At 37.4% G+C, this 17,053-nt stretch overlaps 1 long non-coding RNA gene across 5 annotated transcripts in view; it reads right to left on the bottom strand.

The window, feature by feature from the left end:
- Window positions 1-17,053, bottom strand: part of LOC144282443 (uncharacterized) — a 119,066-nt gene that overhangs the window by 59,651 nt on the left and 42,362 nt on the right. For 4 of the 5 annotated variants that reach the window (XR_013350878.1, XR_013350881.1, XR_013350880.1 and 1 more), the window contains exon 2: window positions 7,444-7,524. This is a non-coding gene — a long non-coding RNA (uncharacterized LOC144282443). Of the gene's footprint in view, window positions 1-6,733; window positions 6,958-7,443; window positions 7,525-17,053 lie in introns of all 5 variants that reach the window. The other variant, XR_013350879.1, reaches the window with a different exon arrangement.

The raw sequence follows: 17,053 nt of genomic DNA, 5'->3' as shown, positions 1-17,053 counted from the left end.
ACCCTCTTCCGTGTCTCTATATCTTAGTATACTGCATTGCCATCAAAAACCTCTATCATCTCTTGGGGAAGTCTGTTTGACATATTCCTGGTCTTATTTACTATATACATAACCAAGTTTACCAAAAGGAAAATTTATGTTGTCCAGAGTCAAAGGCCAAAAATAAAAATATATTTCAGAACAAGAAAGAAGCAAGCAACTACAAATCAAATAGAATTCTGGAGCAACTTCAAGGAATAATGGAATAGACTAGCAGGAGAAAGATGAAGCAGAATAAATTGATTTTTTGGTAGATAATTTCTTGCTAAGCCAGAGAAACTTTGCTGGCATCTGTTCCTTTGTGTACCACAAAACTCAAACCACAGCTAAAGCTGCTCTAAGTAAAGTTAGGGACCAGAAAGCATGGTATTTCATGGAAGCACAGAGTTTTAGAGCTGGAAGCAACTTTAAAGATCACTCACCCAAACAATTAGAATGTAAGAAGACAGAATCCATGAAGCCAATCTCAAATGGTATCAGATAATAGAATGATAGCTAATGTTTATTTTTAAATTATTAGAGAAAGAACACTTAAAGCAAGATTCATTCTTAGCAAATGTTTAAGTGTATAATATGTGACTATTGAGGTACGATGTTGTACAGCAGATCCTGGTGCTGATTTATCTTGCTTGACAGAAACTTTATGACCACTCTTAATAACTCCCTATTTCCCCCCTCCCTAAGACCTCAAAAGGGTATCCTCCAAGCTAAGTGTTTTTTATACATTATATTACTTCACCTCACAATAGCCTTGTAAGGTAGGAACTTTAACTGTCTGATTTTTCAAATGAGGAAATTGAGATTCGGAGATTAACTCATTAAAATCTTTACAGGTAGAAAATAGCAGAGCCAGTACATGAACAGAAGGAGCCTGACTCTGCAGACCTCTTAACCTCTGTACTAACCAGTCATCACAAAGGGCTGGTCAACTCAAACCTCTGGTTAAACCACTCAGGTAAGGAAAGCAAATACATTAAGGAAGGACTTCTGGGGTTTCTACTTCCCGGATGGATGGAACCTATATTATTAAGTAGAATAATCTAGGTTGTGCTCCATTAACAAGCAATCCCCAAATCTCAATGTCTTAAAAGAAGTTGATTTCTCACTCATGCTGTATTGGGTCAATAGTGAATTTGGCTTCATGTTATCCTCAGGTTGGCAGAGCAACCCCCTTTGGAATGCTGTTGGTCATAATGACTGAAGGATGGGAGGATGGTGATTTGTGCACTGGCTGTAAGGGCTTCTACCTAAAGGTGATAGTCATGTTGTCCAAGTTATATGCCCACACCTAACTTTAAGGATGTAGGAAAATAGAGTATAACTATGAGGATTGTTTACTGACATGTTATATGACACAAGGCATTACTCAAGGGGGATGTCTAGAAATGTTGATGAACAGTCTCAGTAACTACCACAGTATGAAATTGTTGGAATTACTCACTTGACTCTGTTTGTATTAAATGGCCCTAATTCTGTAATTTAAATTTATTTGTATACTTTGAATTTATATACTTCATAAACAGATCTAATTTCAAATTATTTACTACTACCATTGCTCTTTTAGAGCACCACATTCACTTTCCCTCTAGTACAAAACTCATAGGTAACATTTCAGATCAAATTAATAAAAAGAAGATTTAAATAAAATGAAGTAAAATCTATATTCCAACTAATATACAAAAAATTGAGGCTTTATGACATAATATATGCAGAAATTCCTAGCATATTGCCTGGTACAAAGTAAGCACTCAATAATTGTTAGCTTCTGTAAACATATCAGATTCCAATTAGTCTTTCTTCAAGAGATATGTTTATCTCAATATCTGCCAAAGGCTGTTGAAGGCTAGCAACACTTCTGGCTCTAATGCTCATTACCAGACATACAGCATACTAAAAAATTAGACAAAAAATGAATGACCTTGAGAGATGTTGTCCCAAAGCACTTCCCCAAGGAGAAAATATACAAGCCAGTTCTCTGGGCCACACTTATTTTCACATGAGCTAAATCTCTGAAAACATAGCTCTTTCTAATTAATCAGAACCGTTTTCTGACATGTGCTGATCATCATCATCACCTCTCTGACAAGCAATTATACATTAGTACAGAATACAGGAGGTAAAGACAGGTAGAGGACAATAGAGGTTGTTTTCTCAAGGAAAAAAAAAGCAACCACAAGTGGCACAATGGAATTTTCCTATTAACTGCTGGAATAAAGATAGATATGGGCTTCCAAAGGCAAAATGCAGAAAACTCCACACAAAAGTGAACCACAGTAATCAGAACTGTAGATCTTGAGGGAAAACCCATGGTATGAGAGCAATTCTCTTTGAGAATTTAGAAAACAAACAAGGGCAGTGCCAATCACATAATTCTGCTCATCCCTTTTCTGATTAAACCAGGGTCAAAGGAATGCCAGTCCACTAGAAAAAAAAATGAATATTTTTACTGGTCTCACCCATGATGAAGATATTTTGATGATGGAAGATCTCTCCAACTTTACTCTACCTTACTTGACCCCAAATATGAATACCTCCAACTGAAACCTTGCTTCTTCATTTTGTAATATGAAGAAATGCTTGCTGGGGGAGCTTTCTAGCCGGATACCCTTGAATGCACTTCCTGATGATGTGGGAGATGCGCCAGCTGCCACTACAGATGCTGAAAGAACTGGGAACAAGTGAAGCTGATTGTAATAATATGCTGCATAAGGCTGAGGAGCAATGGTAGTGGAGAGCCCAAGTTCAGTGGGTAGGCACCTTCCAGCTAAACAAAGGCCAAGGCAAAATTTGGTCCATTGCTCTAGCAAAACTATAAGGACTGCTTGCTAATGTATTATATGGCACTGGAGGGCTACAGAATATTTCTTTAAAAGAAAAAGAAATAGTAGCATCAAGGGGAAACTGAAAGTTTCTTGTTCCTAGAGATTATGATTGCCAATTTATGTAAGCTGTATAGGCTGTGATTTCAGAGACATGGAGAAGGCTCTCAGCCAAGAAATATATCATTTTACTACTTGCAAATCCTTTACTTCCCCATCATTACAGATGTATTTCTTTGATCTAAATTTTGTTCTGTTTTTAAAATTAAAATTCAGGCTGTAGTAAATCAGCATCAAATAATTTACACCTTACTATGAATTAATTAATAAATTAGAATCCTACCCCAGAAATTTGTGAACATCTCCTAGTAACAAGATGGAGGAGAAAGAAAAATAATAGGGTGTTCAATGTCTGAAGGGGATTTTATGCCATATAGGAACAGATTACTTAACTTAAAAACCAGGGGAGCCTGGGTAGCTCAGTGGTTGAGCATCTGCCTTTGGCTCAGGGCATGATCCTGGGATCCAGGATCAAGTCCCACATGGGGCTCCCCTCAGGGAACCTGCTTCTCCCTCTGCCTGTGTCTTTGCCTCTCTCTGTGTGTCTCTCATGAATAAATAAATAAAATATTTTTTAAAATAAATAAATAAATAAACTTAAAAATCAGAGGTTGAGAGTTAGGTATCTGGAAATATAATAGGAAGAGGAAAGGTAAAAGTAAAGTTAAATTTTATTCCTTCATGTAAATGTCTTTGTTTCAATAAATTGATTAATGGAGCTATTTGCAGAAATGGGATTTTTAAAAGCTGTTTGTACTAATCTTTTAGGCCAAAGATCAAGTCCTGAAAATTAGCATATTTTATTGCTTATAACTGCCTTTTCACTGCCTAGAAAACCACCTGTCGTATGACAGATAATACATTTTTTCGTGAATGAAGAAGTGAATTGAATGAATAAAACTAAAGTTTAAAATCCAAATAAGCAGCATTTCCTTCAAAATTATCACATGGGAGGTTGTGTACTAATCCTAGTCATCTGTTTATTGCTCAAAAAATATCCAAATGCTGTTCTGAGAATCCCCAAAGCAAGTGACAAATTCATTTTAAAATCATCAATGATGTCAATTCATCTCCCTATGGTGAATTATTTGGTTTTATTTTTTTAAACCATTACAAGTACGATAGCAGGTTAATTTTTAATCCAGTTCTATTTTTAAACAAAAATAAAATTTTATGAAAAAGACTGACTTTCTTATGGAGCATAAGCAAATCTAAAAGCGAGTCCCAATCATTCTAAGAAAGTTCTAAGCAATGGCAGTATTATTAGGCCAATTGGCTAGCCCTCTCAAATGGCTCCTTTGAAGAGTAAGATTTATTTGAATATCTAAATTCTGCTATTTTCTATTAAACAAAGAAACAAAAAATGCATTAAAGTCATACTCTGTTACTTCCTATTCATTACACGCATCATAAAAGAGCATAACACAACATATAAACTTGTTGAATCTCTGTTTTGCACACCTAAAGCTAATGTAACATTGTGTGTGTCAACTATACTCAAGTTTTTTAAAAAATAACATTTTTTTAAAAATCTCTTTTAGGATAGAGCAATGATATGGAGATATATATATATATATAGGATATATATATAGGATATACATATATCCTATATATATATATAGGATATATATATATCCTATGCATTACCTCATTTCTCCACTCACCTTGGATCCAGCTTAGGTAGATCCAGCTTCTGTATACATATATTATGTGTATACAGAAGGACTCTCACATACATCTCTCCCATTTGGACCTATCCTTTGAGTTCCAGATTTATATTAGACGCTTCACTTGGATGTGTGATACTATCGCAAACTCAAATGTCTACAAAAAGGTCTTATATCCTTTAGTCTTTCTCATCTCAATTCTTGCTCATAAATCTAATCTCTTCAGTCAGATTAGAAATCAAAAATTGAAATTGTGAATCAGGCAATATAAACCTTCTAAGACATCTTATCACCTTTAAATCCAATCCTACAGTCAGGGGGCATAGCCCTCTGACCTGGCCTCTGCCTCAGCCCCCAAATCTCTCCCCTCTACTCATTCTGCTCCAGCCCCTCTACTCTGCCTGCTGTTCCCAGAGCCACTAAGCTCAATATAGACTCAGCCCCTTGCACTTATTCTTCCTTCTGCCTAAATTCCTTTTCCCCTACTCTTCACATGTTTAATTTCTCCTTATCATCAGGACTCTGTTCAAATGTCATCTTCTTAAAAAGATAGTTCCTGATCTATCTAAAATTTCCCCACTCTAGACACTCTCTATTCCCCAGCCCTGATTTAATTTACTCATAGGACTAATCATAACTGAAGTCATTATTTCATTGTTTGTTCCCTGTCAGTTCCCCTTATGTCTGGAATGTCCCCTACATCAGTGCCATGAGGGTAGGAATTTTGCTTAACTTATTTACTGTTAGGGTTTAGAATAGCACTTGGCACATAGTAGGCATGTTACTGTGAATGAATGAATGAACGAATGTTCAATAAACCATACAAATTGCAGAGTAGTTTTAAGAAAGATCTATGATCAGACTGTACTCTCCTGAAAGTAAAGAATTGCTTATGAAGATAGCAGCCCACAGTTATGTAAACAAAGCATTGTATTTAGAACTAATGCATCCACACAGGCTTGTATAGGGTACTAAGTATGTAGTCTGTATTAAGTATTAGCTGGCAAACAAGGTTCATATCATTTCTCACTATCTTCAGAATCTTTGAGTACTGGATAAAATGTTTCCTTGGGCAGGTACAAGAGGCTCTGAAATGAAGGAACGATATTCCCCTGGCCAGCCCTGACAAGGTATAGAAAATGACAAATACTAGCATCAATGGGCTCTGCTTCTTTACTCTCTTTCCTTTTAAAGTGTGGAGCCCATTGGAAAAGAAGCATTATATGAATTCAAATAATTATCTTATCAAATCCCCATAATTATTTTAACTATGTGGTATAATTTGTGCATAGTCAGTGATTAAGCTGTGCCATAATTAAAACAGTATCATGAAACTAATTACAAAGAGCTAGACAGACTGTGCTATCTTTCTGCTCGGTGTCCGAATGCCACATTACAGAAGAATATAATTCTACTCTGCAGACACCATTAAAATCTTCCAACATATTTTTAAATCCCTGGCTGTCTGAGGGGTGAGTTGGGTCAGGGAAGGACGGGTGATGACAAAGAATGGGGAGGAATCCTGAATGAAGTTTGGGCTTTTAGATAAGCCTTTCATCATGAGATGGGAAAATAACTAAAAAAGATTCTTGAGGAAAAAAATTTTTCCCTTTATAGAAACTGTCTAATCAGAAAGCCAGATAGTTTGGCTGGACTACAGGAACTATCTAGAAGACAGAAAGACCTGGCTGATATTTCCCCATTTAGACTGAAGCTACAATTATTTTCCTAGTCAGAGCACATGAAGGAAAGAAGAAAGAATCCAAGAGCTAATATTAAATTCATCATTTCAGGTAGTTATTCACACAAGGTCAATGGTGTAAGTAAAATATTTCACATGTATATATGTCTTTGCTAACAGTAGGTTTACGTGTTGCTTTCATTGATATTATCATCGTTTTTGTTTCCAACTAATGGCAGAAGAGGCAGTTTATAAGTACACAGACTAAATGGGCAAAAGGAAAATACCTGACATAAAACATACATGTCCTGGGTCACTAAGAAATGGCTAAAAAATAATTCAAACTGATTTTCTTTCACCCCAGTCCAAGGCTACCCTGATGAAACCATAAAAATATAATCACTATATGGGGTTACATGAGAGAATGGCAGAGCAAGATATGGTAGAGGATAAGTATCATGGGTTACCTTAGATCAGCTGGTGTTGGACCAGTATCATCGGCACTGCTTGGGGACTTTTTAGAAATACAACTTCTGGAATCCTAACCCAGAACCACTGACTTTGAAGCTTTGGAGGTGGAGCCCAGCAATCCGTGTCTTAATAAGGCTTCCTGGTGATTCTGATGCTTGCCCAAGCTTGAGAGCCACTGCCTTTTTGTCATTATTTCTGAATTCCTTTTTTTCCAGTTTTACTGAGATGTAAATGTAAATTAACATCATGTAAATAGAAGGTATACAAATGATAGCTGTCCATCACTCTTCCTAGAGAATTATAAGGATTCAAACATGCCATTCCATGAGAATTCCAGGCCTTTTCCTACTCTAATCCTGACCTTCCCATATCCTAGATGAATGAATAGCAACACAAATAAATTGCCAGTTAAACTCCCCTCTACAAATGAAGGGAGGAGTGTCAGTAGACCCACCTACAAAACCAAATCGGAAGAAGAACACTAGAATTTCATGTCTTTTCTCTGGATAGAGCTATGCTATTGGAAAAAAAAAATTATGATAACATTATACATTAGATTTTAGAATTAAAGATTATAAGCTCTTTGATTTCTAGTCACCTTGAATGTTCTTTGTGGTTGACACACATGCTTTAGATATGTTGGCAATCTATACATATTTGCTTAAATTAATGAAGTAATATTTTTAACGGACTCCAGTTACCCTACCTGTGGGAGGCAGTTGTCCTCAGTCCTGTTCTTTCTCCACTGTCTTTCAGAGCACTGTCTCACCTTGCCAAGCATATCATCCTGAAAATAGAAAAAAATGGCTGTTTACCAGGCTAACTTAAAAGTCAGATCATACTGGAAAGGCAGAAACTTCCTTCATTCATACTTTTGTTCACTCAACAAATGTTGACTATCTGTTTAGAGTATAGAAACTAGGGGAACATACTCAGATATGATCCTACGCCTGGGATGACACAGATGAGTGGAAGACAACATATATGAATAATTAAACACAATAGGAGCTGCAAGGTGTTACAGTGGAGGTAAGCACAGGATATGATACAAGGTAAGAGGGTACATTCAAGTCGACACCTCTAAGAGTGTGGCAAGGTGTCTATAGCATTATGCCTGAAAATACTCTATTATACACTTCTAACCCAGCAACTCAAATTAAGCCAAGTCTGTGGATAAAAACATGTTCTGCAATCCAAGAGTGGTAAGGACTAGTATTAGTCAGTTTAGAACTGACCAAGGACATAAGGATTTGGAAAAAAAATAAAACTTTTCCTTAGAATTGTCTGAATATTCTTACTGCAAACTACTTTTCCTGGGCTGTATACTGAATCTGTGTGCCAGTTCATTTGTGCCTCCTTGACGACTGAAGTCAGGGCCTAACACTTGGCAAAAATAATTTGAGCAGCATGCCACCCACTCCCCTCTCTGCTGCCACAGTGATTTTAGACTTTGTGCAAATCTACCCTAAGCAACTAGGGACTATAACTAGGGAAATGGATTTCCTTAAAAAGCAAGGGGAATGGAGTTGCCAAAAGAGTTTCTAGGAGGATATGCCTGGAATTTGGGATTTTTGATTTGTGTTTCTACAAAGCCTGGGCAAGCTGCCCTACTAAAATTACGATTAAGTTGAATTTATGACCAAGTAATGGTACATTTCTCTCATTAAAGACAGATCTTCTCTATCTGTCTGGGCTTGAGGGTGACCTGCGTGGGAAAACAATAAATCACTAGCCCCGCATTGCTCTTTTGTGTGCCTTGGGAGTAGAGGGGGATGCCAAAGCAGTTAAGGTCAGCTTTGTGATTTGTGTCCCAGGAGGGCAGAAAAATCAGTTTGAGGATTTGCTAAGGGATCAACAAAATAATTGATAACCAGTGCACTGGCATGATTCTGCAATTGGAATGCCTTTGAAACCATTCCCAAATGGCACCAGGGATTAGGGAAGATTCTTGAACAGGGAATGAGTTATGCGACCCGGGGCATACTTTAACTCTGCCTTTGACCTGGGTATCGTTGTGTAGAACACTTAACCTCAGGGACCTCCTCATCTGTCGAGTAGGTAGAATAATGGCTGAAACCCAGGTGGAGCCCACAAAGCATCAGGGGACACCCCCAAAAAGTAGTCAGTTTTTTCTGGGGGCTTAAGTTTGGTATTAAAATCAAAGGAACAAAAACAGATGAAAATGAAACCTGATTTCAATCCTCAATACCAAATTATAGGACCGACAACTGATGTTCTTTGAATTTTCCAGGGCTTCCTCACTTTCAGACATCTGCCTTAAGAAACAAGAACGATAACTGTAATACTTAATAGTTATTGAGTGTCTGAAACCTTGGGCCAGGTACGGTACTAAGCTTGCATTCCATGTCATCTCCACCATTTTCCTGTGAGGTGGGGATTTCTAGCTCCATTTTGCAGATGAGGATCCTAGGGTTTCTGGAAGCCAAGTCAGAGATCATGCCATGACCCAATCTTAGATTGGGCTGTTTCTAAAGTTATGCTTTTATTTATTTTTTAAATTTTTTTAAGATTTTATTTATTTATTCATGAGAGACACACACACAGAGAGAGAGAGGCAGAGACACAGGCAGAGGGAGAAGCAGGCTCCATGCAGGGAGCCTGACATGAGACTCCATCCCAGGTCTCTAGGATCAGGCCCTGGGCTGAACATGGCGCTAAACTGCTGAGCCACCTGGGCTGCCCTAAAGTTATGCTTTTAAATCCTGAAAAACTCCAACAGAGAAAATAAACTTCCTTCCTTCAGATCCTACCTGTTCTTAATTTTCTAAATCAAATATTTCAAATGTTAGATAAAATTTTGATATTATGAGGCTTAATAACTCGTTGAATAAGAATATCCCTTTTCCATTATTGCCACCGTGCAGAATTCCATTCAATAGGTATTACTTTCTCCCTCCAATTAACCGTATCTTTCTATTCTGTACTTAGAATATTTAAAGCGGAAGCATTTTGAAGATAAACTCTCCACACTAACTCCATTCAGCTTTCTGATGCCATTCTTTCATAAGTCTTACACTTTTTATAGCCTCAGATCCTTTCATAACATAAATTCTTTTATATTAATCAAGAATTTAATTATATGTTCCTCAAAACTTTATTCCTTTAAGTTATAATTTATTTCAACCATTTCTGAAATAAATTATTATAAACTTTTGATGACTCAAGAATTCATGCTTATAAGGCTTTCTGTAGCTATATAAAATAAATACAGACTTCTGTGCATTGTAGTTGTTGGATCTGTATTTTATCTCTCTCTTCCCACCATTGTAAACTGTTATTCCACATGCTGTCAATGTGGCCTCATTGGTTATAATCTATCTTGCTTTATAAATGTCTGGATAAAGGACTGAGAGAAGATTCATGTTTTTACTGTGGACTAAAGTACATGGGTTTTGTGACATGTATTATATTATCATTCAGTTTACTTCTGAGATCATAACAGTATTCCCAATGGTTACATCTGACCAAAGACATGAGCTGAATGTGAATGCAAGTTGGATTTTTTTTGCAAGTCATACATACATATATAGAAATAAAAATAGTTATAGATACAGATGACAACATAAGCATAGAAATACAGATAGCATGCATGGATGTTTTGGCTTAGACTGCAGACCAGACACAATACAGTGAGAACCATGAGAATAAGGTCTTCTTTAAACTGGAGACTTTTTCTTTTAAGATTTATTTATCTGAAAGTGGGGGGAGGGGCAGAGGGAAAGAATCCCAAGCAGATTCCCCACTGAGCAGAGAGCCCCACAGGGAGTGCAATCACAGTACCCTGAGATCATGACCTGAGCCAAAACCAAGGGCCAGGTGTTTAACCAACTGAGCCACTCAGGCACCCCTAAACTGGAAACTGTTTTTAAAAGTTTGCTTTGGGCCCAGAATTCAAGTTTAAACATTACTTACCACAATGCTTATTACACTACAATGCTTTATAAAGAAAGGTCACTCAGTACATGCCAACTAAAGAAAATCATGCAAAAAAAGCATTCAACATCAAACCATTGAATTGTTTGCTATTACTTTTTTCTTCCCAGATCTACCTATGATCCTCTTTAAACAAAAAACAGTTTGTAAAATAACTCACCTGTGTTAAAACTCTGTAAGAACATACTAAACGTTAAGAGGATGAAAATATAAACCACTGACTGAGAGAAAATATTTATAAATTATATATCCAATGAAGAGATTCTATTACAAATCTATTTTTTTAAAATTCTTTAAAAAATTCTTAACACTCAATAATAAAAAATGGATAAGAAATTGGGACATTCACCAAAGAAGACATATAGATGGCAGATAAGCACATGAAAAGATTTTTACACCATTAGTTGTTTGGAAAAATGCAAATTTAAACCACAATGAGATACCACTATTTGCTTCTTAGAATGGCTAAAAGTTTTTTAATTCATCATTCAAAATGTTGGTGAAGTTTTGGAGGAACTAGAACTCTCACAGGCTAGTGGAGAGAAGAAAACGGTGCAACAACTTTGGAAAAGCTTCTTGAAGTGTCAAATGTACAACTACCACATGACGCAGCCATTCCATCCTATGTATATACTCAAGAAAAGTGAAATCATATGTTCATACATGGATTTATACGTGAATGGTCATAACAGATTTATTTATAATAGCCAAAAACTAAAACAACCCAAATTTCCATCCACAGGTGAATGGATAAACAGATTGCAGCATAACCATACAATGGTCGACTCTTCAGCAACTAAGAGAAATGAACTATTGATATGTGGCTGTATCTCAAAATAGTTATGCTGAGTGGAAGAAGCCAGAAAAGAAATTTGTACTCTGTGGGATCCCTGGGTGGCGCAGCGGTTTGGCGCCTGCCTTTGGCCCAGGGCGCGATCCTGGAGACCCGGGATCGAATCCCACGTCAGGCTCCCGGTGCATGGAGCCTGCTTCTCCCTCTGCCTGTGTCTCTGCCTCATTCTCTCTCTCTCTCTCTCTCTGTGACTATCACAAATAAATAAAAAATTAAAAAAAAAAAAAAGAAATTTGTACTCTGTGATTCCATTTATATAAAATTATGAAAAATGCAAACTAATCTGTAGTAACAGAAAACAGCTAGCTCAATAGTTGTCTGGGGACTGGGGTAGATGGGGGTGAAAAAAAGCTTACCAAAGACAACAGGGAACTTATAGCCTGTGATGGATATGTTTACTACTTGGATTATGGCAATGGTTTATGGGTTCATAAGTGTGTCAAAATTTCTCAAATTGTACATTTAAAATTTGTGCAGTTTATTGTTCATCAATTACACTTCGGCATCCACCTAGCCCTTTCAACAGACTCACGCCAGTTGCTGTGTTGACCATAAATAAAAAGGAGGTAGGGTTTCAAAGGTAGGAGCAGAGAGCCACTGGGAAACTACTCCAATAATCTAGGTAAGAGATAGTGGACATGTGGACCAGGGTGGAGACAATGGGGATGGTGAAGAGGGATCCCACTCTGGATATATTTCAAAAGTAGAATCAACAGGGATCCCTGGGTGGCGCAGCAGTTTGGCGCCTGCCTTTGGCCCAGGGCGCAATCCTGGAGACCCAGGATCGAATCCCACGTCGGGCTCCCGGTGCGTGGAGCCTGCTTCTCTCTCTGCCTGTGTCTCTGCCTCTCTCTCTCTCAATCTGTGTGACTATCATAAATAAATAAAAATTAAAAAAAAAAAAAGTAGAATCAACAGGTTTTCCCAAGGGGTCAGATGGGGCATGTGAGAGGAAGAGGAGTCATCAAGGGTGACTTCACCTGACCAATAATAAGAATGGAGTTTCCATTTCACTGAAATGAGGAAGGCTATGAGTAGAACAGAGGCGGGGATGGGAATCTGGACTTGAGTTTAATCCTTTTAGATTGATGGGCTCCTATATCCTGTTGACATCCCCCCACCGCAGTACATATAAATACCATCAAGTCTTAGATCTAGTTCCCTTAGAGTTTTCTACTTGAAGCTCAATCCTTTCAAAGTAGCCATGGCTGATAGAATGCTCACTGGTGTGCCAAAGATGATACATCATTTGGTTATTGGGTAGTATGTGGGGGTCATGTTTCTACGTTCCTCCAGTAGGTAGCTCACTATTAGAATGAGCCTTTTACCTCATTCTACAAAGATTGCAAGCAATTTCTTGAAATCTGGTCCTATTTCTTACCAGATCCAGTGCCAGTTCCCAAACTCATATTTTAAGAAACTGGCACAGCAATATTTCTGTCATATTCTATTGGTCAAGCAATCACAATCCATAATGACTCAAGGAGAAGGGACACAGACCTCCCACATCTAGAAGGAAGGAAGGTCAGAAACTTGGAGGCCATATTTTAAACCCATTATTCCAAGGTGCCACGTAATCACTACAGTTAAACGTTACCTACACACTTTTGTTAGTTTCTATTTAAGGCCTTGCTATCTGATAAGAGAGTGAAAGGATCTGTATATTCACCTTCAACCCCAGTATTATGAATAAACCTTTCTTTGCGGGTATGTGTGATCTTGGCATCTGATTTGTTTTCATTCCTTACAAATGCAAATGGTAACATTGCATTTTGAAATTGTTCATGATACAATCAACCTAAAAGCTTTCTGCAGACAGGGACTTTATCATGCTACAATGCCCCAAACATAGTACACATTTGTGTCATTGAAAATTGATATATGCCAAGTTGGCCCTAAAATTATCAGATTCTCTTGGTAAATATTTATTGCCTCAGTATTTGGTAATATGATATGAGATAAGTAGAAGCTATGATCTCTTTCTCTACCTCACCATTAGGTGGTAAGCATAGTGAAAGTAAATCTCAGACCAAATTCTGCCACATAGAAATATTTATGAGTAGGCAAGCTTCAAAATTGTCATACAAACTATTCCCATGGGCTTGGGGAAGTCCCTGCTTTCTGCTTTTCAGGCACACCAACAAGCTTTACAATAATAGTTGAGTACAAAAATTAGCAAAACTCTAATTAGCTCAGGTGACACAGTGTTGATTAAATAGAGACACAGAATCAAAATTCTAGACGTAAAACATATAATCTAAAGATGTTAGGCTTCTGGGTTTTGTTGGATTCTTCAATTTTGTTCCTTCAAGGACAGAGATGTCTATACAATCTTCTTTTAGCCCAATATGTACTTTGCACACCATCATTCACTTACACCCTAGAAGTTATGTCCAACATCCCTTGCACTCATCACCAAACCCTCTGGTGCAGTTTTAAATAGCAACATTTGAAGTGTTCTGGATCTGGATCCCTGAGTAGACAACTGCAAGGTCACAGTGTGTGTGCTACAGCTGGCTTGTGCTGGCTATGAGTCAATAGTGCACATCTCTTCCCAACACTGCATTCCGTGACCTCACACTGGTTGCTTGCTGAAACTGGCCATGGTGAGAAGAGTTTCAAAACAGAAATCAGCAAGTAATACAAATCAGGACTATCCTTCCCAGAGCTGTGTTGCCAGCACATTACTGTAACTGACCATCCTTATAGTATAAATTAAAGTTAATTTACATCACACCAAAAAAAAAAAAAATTTACATCACACCATTTATATTGGAGTATTTGAAAGTAGCTTACTAATAACATAACAAGCAAGTATTAGTTGCTTAAATTAATTATGGCATACAGGTCTTATGTTTAAATAAATGCCTCGGGGAGTGTGTGTGTGTGTATTTTAAGGGATTTGTTTGTCCAATCTCATCAACTCATTATACTCCATAAGTTTTCAGTGACACCACATTTAATAGAATATAAAAATTGAGTAGAATATAAATTGATCAGCAGGGGTAAATTAAATGATAATATAAAAGCTTTTATAAGATTATCTACTCATATTTAAGACTGAAATAAAATATAATGACAGATATTAATCCAATTTTAATTTTATTTTCATTGAAAATTCTGACCTAATCTGAGGCATAGCCCATTTATGTGCAATATGATAGGAGAGACCAGAGTTCAAGTTTCTACTATAACACATACCAACTACATGACTTCAGACAAGTCATTTCTGAGATTCGATGTCCTCATCTGTAAAATGGGATTCACAAAGATGAGATCACCCATTGTGGAAACATTTGTAATTTGTACAATCTGACAAAACTAGTTATATATTTTTAAATATTTATTTATTTATTTATTTATTTATTTATTTATTTATTTACTTGAGAGAGAGAGAGAGCACAAGCAGGGGGACTGGCAGAGGGACAGGGAGAAACAGACTCCCACCCAGCAGGGAGCCTGATGTGGGGGGCTCAAGCCCAGGACTCTGGGATCATGACCTGAGTTGAAGGCAGATGATTAACTGACTGAGCCACCCAGGCACCTCCAAAACTGGTTATTATTGTTACTAAAGTGCCTCACAAAGAGCCAGCTGCTAATGAGGTCAGGAATGCACTGTTCTTTCCATAATGAGAAATAATAAATAAAGCAATAAAATATATTTTTAAAAACTTTTCTCTCTAAAATAAAGCACACTAAGATTAATTTTTCCAGGTTCTCTGAGGTTGCTAACAGAAACGGATGATAAAACTGTCACCGGGCACAAACACTTGGACATACTGAATATCATTATCTTCTTTGGGTGCATAAAGGATGCTCTACTGAGGCTCACTGCCTTCAGAACTGGCTCAGGACACATAGTACATTGTCACAGTTCATTATAGTGTTCCCTAGATCTTCACATTTTTCTTCCCTTTTTGCTTAATATAAAACCTCCTCTCCACTCCATCGCCCCAACATACATATTGAGAGAGGAAAAAAGGAAAAGACCCTGAAATATTTGTTTAAATCCAATCTCCAATTTCATAAACACACCTCTACTATACCATACCTAACAGGTACTGGGGCTTTCTATGTATTATCCCATCTAGCCCTCTTCAAAATATTTGCTTTTTAAAGATTAAAAAAAAAAAAAAAAGCTAACTGAGCTTTAAAGGTGGTATAGTCAGATTTCTAATCCAAGTTCATCTGGACTTGAAGACCATTCTTATTTTCCATCTTTAATAATCCCTCTAGCAAGCTTGCAGATGAATTTTTAGACTCTCAGGAATTAGACAATATTCTTTTTTTAATAATAAATTTATTTTTTATTGGTGTTCAAACTGCCAACATACAGATTAACACCCAGTGCTCATCCCGTCAAGTGCCCCCCTCAGTGCCCATCACCCATTCACCCCCCATCCCCTGACGTCCTCCCCTTCCACCACCCCTAGTTCGTTTCCCAGAGTTAGGAGTCTCTCATGTTCTGTCTCCCTTTCTGATATTTCCTACCCATTTCTTCTCCCTTCCCTTCTATTCCCTTTCACTATTATTTATATTCCCCAAATGAATGAGAACATATAATGTTTGTCCTTCTCTGATTGACTTATTTCACTCAGCATAATACCCTCCAGTTCCATCTACATTGAAGCAAATGGTGCATATTTGTCATTTCTAATGGCTGAGTAATATTCCATTGTATACATAAACCACAGGTTCTTTATCCATTCATCTTTCGATGGACACCGAGACTCCTTCCACAGTTTGGCTATTGTGGACATTGCTGCTAGAAACATCGGGGTGCAGGTGTCCCGGCGTTTCATTCCATCTGTATCTTTGGGGTAAATCTCCAGCAGTGCAATTGCTGGGTCATAGGGCAGGTCTATTTTTAACTCTTTGAGGAACCTACACACAGTTTTCCAGAGTGGCTGCACCAGTTCACATTCCCACCAACAGTGCAGGAGGGTTCCCTTTTCTCTGCATCCTCTCCAACATTTGTTGTTTCCTGCCTTGTTAATATCCCCCATTCTCACTGGTGTGAGGTGGTATCTCATTGTGGTTTTGATTTGTATTTCCCTGATGGCAAGTGATGCAGAGCATTTTCTCATGTGCATGTTGGCCATGTCTATGTCTTCCTCTGTGAGATTTCTCTTCATGTCTTTTGCCCATTTCATGATTGGATTGTTTGTTTCTTTGGTGTTGAGTTTAATAAGTTCTTTATAGATCTTGGAAACTAGCCCTTTATCTGATATGTCATTTGCAAATATCTTCTCCCATTCTGTAGGTTGTCTTTGAGTTTTGTTGACTGTATCCTTTGCTGTGCAAAAGCTTCTTATCTTGATGAAGTCCCAATAGTTCATTTTTGCTTTTGTTTCTTTTGCCTTCATGGATGTATCTTGCAAGAAGTTACTGTGGCCGAGTTCAAAAGGGGTGTTGCCTGTGTTCTCCTCTAGGATTTTGATGGAATCTTGTCTCACATTTAGATCTTTCATCCATTTTGAGTTTATCTTTGTGTATAGTGCAAGAGAGT

Source organism: Canis aureus, chromosome 13 (genome assembly GCF_053574225.1).
Source record: "Canis aureus isolate CA01 chromosome 13, VMU_Caureus_v.1.0, whole genome shotgun sequence".
NCBI classification, from domain to species: Eukaryota; Metazoa; Chordata; class Mammalia; order Carnivora; family Canidae; genus Canis; species Canis aureus.
Note: the sequence above shows the minus strand (reverse complement) of the source record. Positions and strands in the feature narration are given on the sequence as shown.